This window comes from Notechis scutatus, chromosome 2 (genome assembly GCF_049901735.1).
Source record: "Notechis scutatus isolate UNSWTSFEM ecotype Mainland chromosome 2, rNotScu1.2, whole genome shotgun sequence".
NCBI lineage: Eukaryota > Metazoa > Chordata > Lepidosauria > Squamata > Elapidae > Notechis > Notechis scutatus.
The window spans coordinates 174,249,687-174,257,852 of NC_142010.1; the positions used below are offsets into that span (position 1 = coordinate 174,249,687).

General features: G+C 41.3%; 1 protein-coding gene across 1 annotated transcript in view; it reads right to left on the reverse strand.

The window, feature by feature from the left end:
• Positions 1-7,623, reverse strand: part of PCGF3 (polycomb group ring finger 3) — a 66,802-nt gene extending 59,179 nt beyond the window's left edge. The window contains exon 1 of the mRNA XM_087957435.1: positions 7,336-7,623. The gene's annotated coding sequence lies outside the window, so the exon portion shown is untranslated. The remainder of the gene's footprint in view (positions 1-7,335) is intronic.
• Positions 7,624-8,166: the final 543 nt, after the last annotated feature.

Consider the following 8,166-nt stretch of genomic DNA (forward strand, 5'->3'; position numbering starts at 1 on the left):
AACCCAAATTCATGCTCTATCTGAATTATTACCATAATAATACAGCATGGGTTGCCCTTGAAGATGACTAAGAATCTTCAATTGGTCCAGCATGCCATGGCCCATGACCCTACAGCTTCAGACCCTGCACTTGCCCCCTATGAGCTTCCAAGTGCTGCTTTTGTTTTTAAAGTTCATGACTCAATACTGGAGTAGTTGTACAAATGCCTTCTTCCATCTCATTTTGACCCACTTGAATCAGATTCTTTTCATTTGGCTCCAAGATTTCACAGTTCTTTTCCTTACATCCACTTTGTTTATAGAGATTAATCTTTGAGTGGTTTTTCCTAAAGGACTAATAATTTATCTTCCTGAAAATGTTCACTTTCACGCTTCTTTCTTTCCCTCCTTTCATTTTCTGTCATGTACCATTTTCCAAGATTCATTCTCAGTGCTAACACTTTCTAACCCACATTCAAAGTCATACAATGTCCATTTCCTTCAACAATTTTATAGGTCTTTCATCATAAACAATCAATCATGCTTTCATATGCATATTCATTCCTCTGGCATGTGTACATACAGACACATGCTTAAGCCACTTATTTGAAACAGACAGATATAAGTCATTACTTTATCAGTCACAACTCTCACTCCTTCTTGGGTCTCTGAATGGCCAAGTACCTTCTATTGTACTCTCACATTTTGTTTCCAAATATCCATTTGTGACATCTAACAGATTTTCTCCCTCCCTACACCCCATCATTCAGACGGTGTCTTAATTTTTCCTACAACTCATCTCTAGTTCTTCTATCATCAACAGTCAACAGTCACTGAAGTACAACATCTCCAACTTCTGAATTTTTACTTTCATATGCACCTGTAACAATCTAAATGATACTTTCTGGTATAAATTTTAGTTCACATTTGTTCACATTTAAATCTACACTTTTATTTACTTGCAGGACGTTATCAAGTTTACTTAACAAGGCCTTTCATTTCATTTGTTAATTTGTGGTCTTTATTATCTACTCTTCTTACACACTGAATCACAATCTTCGATAGGCTGCAGTCATCACCACCCTTCATACATTTGGCAAATTGAACCTTTTAAAGAACTATTTTAATAGACTAGAGAAATATAGACTAAGTTACCAGATTTAATCATACTTGTGCCACATGCTGCATTTCCTGTTAAGTGTTCGGACAGCATTGATCAGCTCTGTCACATTTGGGCTGGCATCCAACAAACACAACCAAAGTTCAGTTCTATCCCATACAGGCTAAGTGCTTCTCAATACCCACTGTGCAGGACACATTAGAAGACAACAACCAGTTGCCCATCTCACCAATTAGATGGTCTGGGCAGTATACAGGTAGTCCTCAACTTGCAACAGTTCATTTACTGACAGTTCAAAGTTACAACAGCACTGAAAAAAGAGACATGACCATTTTTCACACTTATGCCAGTTGCAGCATCCTCATGGTCACCTGATCAAAATTCAGATGCTGGGCAACGGACTCATTTTTATGATGGTTGCAGTGTCCCATAGTCATGTGACTTCCTTTTGTGACCTTCTGACAAGCAAAGTCGATGGGCAAGCCAGATTTACTTAACTATGTTGTAATTTAACAGCTGTAGTGATTCAGTTAGCAACTGTGGCAGGAAAGGTCGTAAAATGGGGCAAAATTCACTTAGCAACTGTCTCACGTAGCAACAGAAAATTTGAGGTTCAATTGTGGTCATAAGTCGAGGGCTACCTGTATTGATACGCATTCAGTATACTGACACTGCATAATGAGTTTCTTCACTTCTAAAGATTCTTAAAAGTAGAGAAATTCCAAGAAAATTATCAGGGTGGAGTTTTTTTTTTTTTTTAGAGGGAGGGCGGTCCATTCAATTTTAAGCGGCTGTTGATCTTAACCTCAAGTACTAAAAGCAACTTTTATTCAGAAGGTCAAATTTAAGGAGATAATAAAAAGTTATTTGTTCACAGCATGTTTGTGGGAACAGCATAATTCCTTGTCAAAGTGGTGACAGATAAAATAATATTGTGACAGGGTTAAGAACAAACCCCCAAAAAAGTTGCAATAGACTGAGGAACAGTTCTGAATTCAAGGGAAAATAATGCTGGTTTTTTTTTTCACCTAAGATTATTTGAAGAATGAGGGTAAAAGAAAGTAATCATTTACTCCCAAAGTGGGCCCGACTGGTCAAAAAAGTGAGACAGGAATTATTACAAGCTAGACTAGAGCATCATAAATTATTCAAGACTACTTATTTGCTTTTTCTGGACTGAAGCTAGAGGTGACACCAATATATGTCTGAATGCTCCCAGGGAAAACTCCAGCACATAGAAAATTAGTTGTCAAGAAATCGAACAATCAGCATAGCTTCTTTTCTTCAACTAGCTTTCTCTAAACTGGGAATTTTAGAATAATTCATTTCAAAAGCAGTTCTGTAGAATTTCCAGCTGTTGTGCTTCAGAAGGCTATTTGGGAAGATGTGTCTGAATGTCATCACCCATATAGATCCCTATAGAAGAATCCTGCATCAAAAGGTGAATGCTGTTCCTAACCTATTTCTCTCTTCCCCTGCAACCTTTCCATTAAAAAAATAGACCATCCTTATGGAGTAGGAGCAACATCCTCTTTTCCTACAGTATGCAGTTTATGTCGGACACATAGATTCATTTAAAAACCTTTGCTAGAACATTTAAAAAAATAATTTCAAATTTCACGGGTTTCCCATCTCATTCTACAATTTTCTTTTGTAAACCCAGTTCTTATTCATGTGCGAGCATTTACGTGTCGCCCCTATTGTTATTTACAGCTCAAGATCATATAGTAAAAGTTTAACCACTTTTAAAAAAAACCAACTGTTCAAATTGTTAATCAGAACAGGGTGACCATATGTTGGATAAGAGGGAATAAAAGAGAGAAGAGATAATTTTGCAGGGAACATAACATTGTGAAAAAATATGATAGTAAAGGTTTTGCCCTAAATTCCAACTGTGCTTTAAAGCTATTCTCTCACACACATATACTCTCACACGCGCGCACACACCTGTTTGTACTAGGAGCACCTGAGAAAACAGTGACTCATTTTTCTTAACTGCATAACAACTGGAGAACCTGTGCTCCTCCTTTTAAAGTTTAAGGCTTAAACAGGGAATAAATGTGGCTTTTTTTCCAGTTGACAGAAGGGGAAAAAAAGAAGGATAGGGCATTCTTTAACCAAAAGTTTTTCAGGCAACAGGAATACTAATTTCATAGTGAAAAACAACTATTTATTTAAATAAATTTTCATAACTAAGCCAGCACATAATGCTGGTTCATACAGAGAGCCAGCATTTTCTGCTAGCTTAGTTATAGAGCAAGGTGTGAAGATCTGACAAAATGGTCAAGGATACATTAATATACTTTCCCTTAAGATACCTTAGAATAGGTAGCCCTCCACTTAATAATCATTTGTTTAGGGGCCATTTGAAGTTACAATGTTACAACAGCACTGAAAAAGTGGCTTATGACCAGTTTTGACACATTACAGCATTCCCTTGGTCATGTGACCAAAATTAGGGCACTTGGCAACTGGCATGTATTTATAATGGATGCACTATCCTGGGTCATGTGATCCCCAATTGCAACCTTTCCAGATGGCTTCTGACAGTAAAGTCCATAGGGGGGAAGCAAGATTAATGACTGCATGATTTACCTAACAACTGCAGTGACAAAAATGCCGTAAAATGGGGCAAAACTCACTTAACAACTGCTCTCCTTAGCAATGGAAATTTTGGACTCCATTGTAGTTTTAAGTCAGGGACTACCTGTATACAGCAGTTTCATGCACATGCCTTTCGGAAATGAAATACAAGGAGAATTGGACTATGGCAAAAGTAAATGGGAAGTAAGAATTTATTCTACAGCCTGCCTGCCTTTTGACTACCACAGAGTCAAAGAGATCAGACCAAGTGCTGCTTTCTGAAATATGACCATTAGTGGTTGTATCTTTTCTGTACACTGAGAGCATATGCACCAAGACAAATTCCTTGTGTGTCACACTTGGCCAATAAAGAATTCTATTCTATTCTATTTTATCAGGAGTTCAACGGAGAAGTATGACAAGACTGATCTTCCCTTCTTTCCTCACCTACAGAGCATTTCACTATGGTTGCATTGGTTTCAGTTCTGGAAACCAGAACCAAACAGTATGTAGAATGTTTCACATTGTCAGAACTCTGGAGATGATAACCCAATGTTCAAGGATGAGTAATAAAGGCACCAAAGTTTTACAATTTAATTTACTTGAAGATAAAAATTTGATACAAACTTCCATAGAAGCTCACTTTGCTTACCTTCACATATCTGAACATGAAGCCATAACCCATGTGTTATACTATTATATTGAAAGTTTTTCACATTGTATGTAGTTCTCTATCAGATGTATTACACACTCTATAATGCAGAATTCTCCACACTCTCTGCAATTTGACATACAAAATCAATAATCCAAAATTATGATAGCAAAATAACAAAATCCAACACAACATAAAATGCAAAGACAAAACCTAGGCCACTAGTAGGGTACAAGAGTTAATTCCACATGCCAAGAAATTTTAAAAAGTCATAAAAGTCTTGAGAATACTGAAATACTTAAAATGCCTAACATAATGGGAAAGGGTTAGCCTAGAACTGCAAAGACAGGAATGTGGTTGGTTAGAAGTATTTCCTTAGAAGACTTAAATAATAAGATTAGGCTATTTTTAATCTGAACAGAAAATAGAAAGCTTTTATTTAAAAAGTACACACAACTAGATAATACACCATACAGAGTTTCCACATGCTTACTAGAAATTGTTCAATCAGAGCACCAGTAAAAATGGATCACATTACTCCCTACCTCCAACTGGAAAGCACAATTGTTATGTGAATATTCAAAGGAGTAATCTTAGTTTACACCGGACTATGGGGACCAACAGCCTTGCCTTATGTGCGCTATTAACTTTCTGTGCACCCTAAAACTTCCAAGGAATCCTTGGGACTTTCTTAACAGTAAAGTTGATAAAGAAATGGGGAAAAAAGGTTTAAAATTAAGTCATTTCCACCATCACCACACCACAATATTCATTAACTTCATTTAAACAATGTATCTGACAGATTCCAGCATACTTTTCAGGTCGAAGTTTCTAAAGTATACTTGCAGTGCACAAATCACACACATGCAACAGGTCCATGCATTATGGGATATAAAATACATTTTTAAGAATCTAATATATACAAGCTCCAATTAAATAAAACAGTTGGGACATTTAAATTGGGCTTCTTTTTTTGAACAGCAGGATTCCCACCCCCCCTTTTTTTTTCTCCCTTCTTTTCAATTGTGTCCAATTCTTGAAGACTCCCTGGGACAAGTCCCTGTAGTTTTCTTGGCAAGGTTTTACAGAAGTGATTTGCCACTGTCTTCTTCCTAAGGCTGAGAAAAAGTGACTGTCCCAAGGTCATCCAGCTGGCTTTGTATCTATGGCAGGACTAAAACTCGTGGTCTCCCAGTTTCTAGCCTGATGCCTTAGCCACTATATAAACAGGCTTTTTGTAAAAACAAAAGTCTTGTTTATCGATAAGACTTTCAACACTACAAACACCTTAGTCAAATAGGACACCAGAGTTTGGAGCAAAGTAAAGTTTCTAAATAAAGTTAGTAGAAAACCTGGATGAGAATGTTAGCATTTTAATGAATAAATACTACAACTTTAATCAGATTATGTGAGTTCAGAGAAGGGGGAGGAGGATGCAGTGTATGTACATATGTATTGCATAAAATGACTTCAAGAATAAGTTGCAATGCTGTATGAAATTAGGCACACCTAGAAAGGAATATATGAATAAACCGAATTCTTATTAGTTTCACATAATACTTTTTCCATGTGGGATTACATTTGTTAAACATAGTAAAAATTTTGAGACTAGATTATTACAGTATAAACAGTCTTAAGGTTTTTTTTTCCCCAGAGTGTTTGAAATTTACAGCAACTCATAATTGGTTATGAAGATTATGTATTTACTACCCATTCTAACCATTACATTACCATAGCAACACAAAACTTAAATGCCAACCAACTGATTTTAACATAATCAGGAGGAACTCAAAAGTGTCTTTCTTCAGCACTCATACCTTATGACAAGAAGCACACCTCTAAAACTCAGAACATATTATTTAAAAGAAAACCACATTGCTATTGAATTACCCAATACATGCCTACCATTTCCAGTACAGAACATACCCCAGAAGCAAAACCAAGTACACTCACGTAGACAAACATCGGAGGCCATGAACATTTTTAAAGTCCACACTGGCACAATACAAGATAGTTACTGCTGCTATTGAGTCAAGAGTTCTCTGCAAATTAACTCAAGACTTCCAACAATTATGCCACAACCTTAAACTGTGCCACAGCAGAGCTTTTGTCCTGCCCGATAAAACACAACCAAATCACACTTTATTACTTTTTCTAAAAAAAAAAAAAAAAACACAGCTAAACTTGTAGGGCAAGCTTACCAGTTGAGCGGCAATGGGCACTGCTAAACAAGTACGGCACTGATGGTGAACAAGCCCTTAGTCACTATGCAAAAGCAAGCAAGACTATTTCTCGCCCTAATTTGGGGGCGGAAAGGTGGGGTGAGAAAGAAGACAAAATGAAGTGTAGTAGTTCTCCCCCCAGAGCAGGGTGAGTTTCTTTTTTAGACCTCGAAGGGGGACACACACATGGCTCCTGCAAGAAAGAAGCCAATACTTCAATGCTGAAAGGGGGTGGGGAGGGGAGGGGAGGGGGAAGAAGAGAGAGAGGAAGAGGAGTCCCGGGACAGGATTTTAAAAATATATTAAGACAGCTCTGGAGGGGAGAGCAGTGTAGTTATCCGGGAGGACCCACAAGGCAAAAAGTCTGCCAACTCTGAATCAGAGAAATGACCACCCCGCCCCCTGGAAGTATTTGCTGCAGTCCCAGAAAGTTAAGAGAGGTGCCCTTGAAATCCACCTCCCCAAATTAGGATCCCCCCAACGCCCCAGGCTCAAAGGCAAGGAGGGAGGGAGAGGAAAGGGGGTCTGGCACAAGACCTCCCCCCCACACACACACACACCAGTCCCTCCTCAGGCGCCCACTGCAGCCACCCAGGAGGTGGGGGGCTCCTCTCGCAAAGACCTCCGCCACCCACCAACTCCTTTGGCCCAACGGCGGGAGGGAACCCGCCCCTATGGGGCCTCCGTGGTAGGTCTGGGGGAGAAGAGGAGGGGGAGGAAGGCAGGGAGGGAGGGGGGCAGAGAAGCAAGGAGGCAGCCCAAAGGAGAAAGACACTGACCTGGCTGGGGGAGGAGGAGGAAGAGGAGGAAGAAGCAGCGGCGGCAGCAGCAGCAGCAACGAGGACGGCGCCGACCACGCGGGTGGATGACGAGGGAGGGAGCCCGCTCCCCTTTAAGACTCTCGAAGAGACTGGGGTTGGGGGGAGGGATTTAAAAAAAAAAAAAAACCAAACGAAAACGAGAGCCAGGAGAAGGTTAGAAGGGGGAAAAAAATTATTCCGGTCGGGAGTTAGTACAACAAAGAGGCGGAAATAGCCGAACCGAGCCGAACGCGCCCGAGCGGGGGCGCCGAGAGCATGCGCGCTTGGGCCAATCCGAGCGCGCCGCCCCCCCCCCCACCAACACCGCGATCAACCCGGCTGGGTCTGCTCAGCAGCGGCCAAGTCCTTCAGACCTCGGCGGCGGCCCCAAAGCAGAACGCGGTGGGGGGAGCGGGGACGGGGTTGGCGGGAGACGGAACCGTAGAGAGCGAGCGAGAGGACTGGCAAGGGGGGGCAAGCCTCGCCAGAAGCGAAAAGAGCAGCGGCGCCCCCCCGCCCACCCCGGCAGCGTCCGCCGAAGGAAACGGGGAGCAAGACACCCCCCCCCTTCTACCCCTGCCCCTCTCACCTCGTGCGCGTACACCTTCCGTTCCCATGACAACGGGTTGCTACTTCTGGGCCGGGTCGTGGCTTCCTCCCTGCCCCTCACGGGGGTGCAGGAGGGCGGTCGGGTGCAATCCTACAGGTGTGCTGGGCGCCCTGAGTACTTCCTCGCCCTTGACCGCTCGTGCTGTTGCTGCCCTTGGCTTTGCGCTTATTAAAACAGCGGCGGCAACCCCCTCAAAAAAA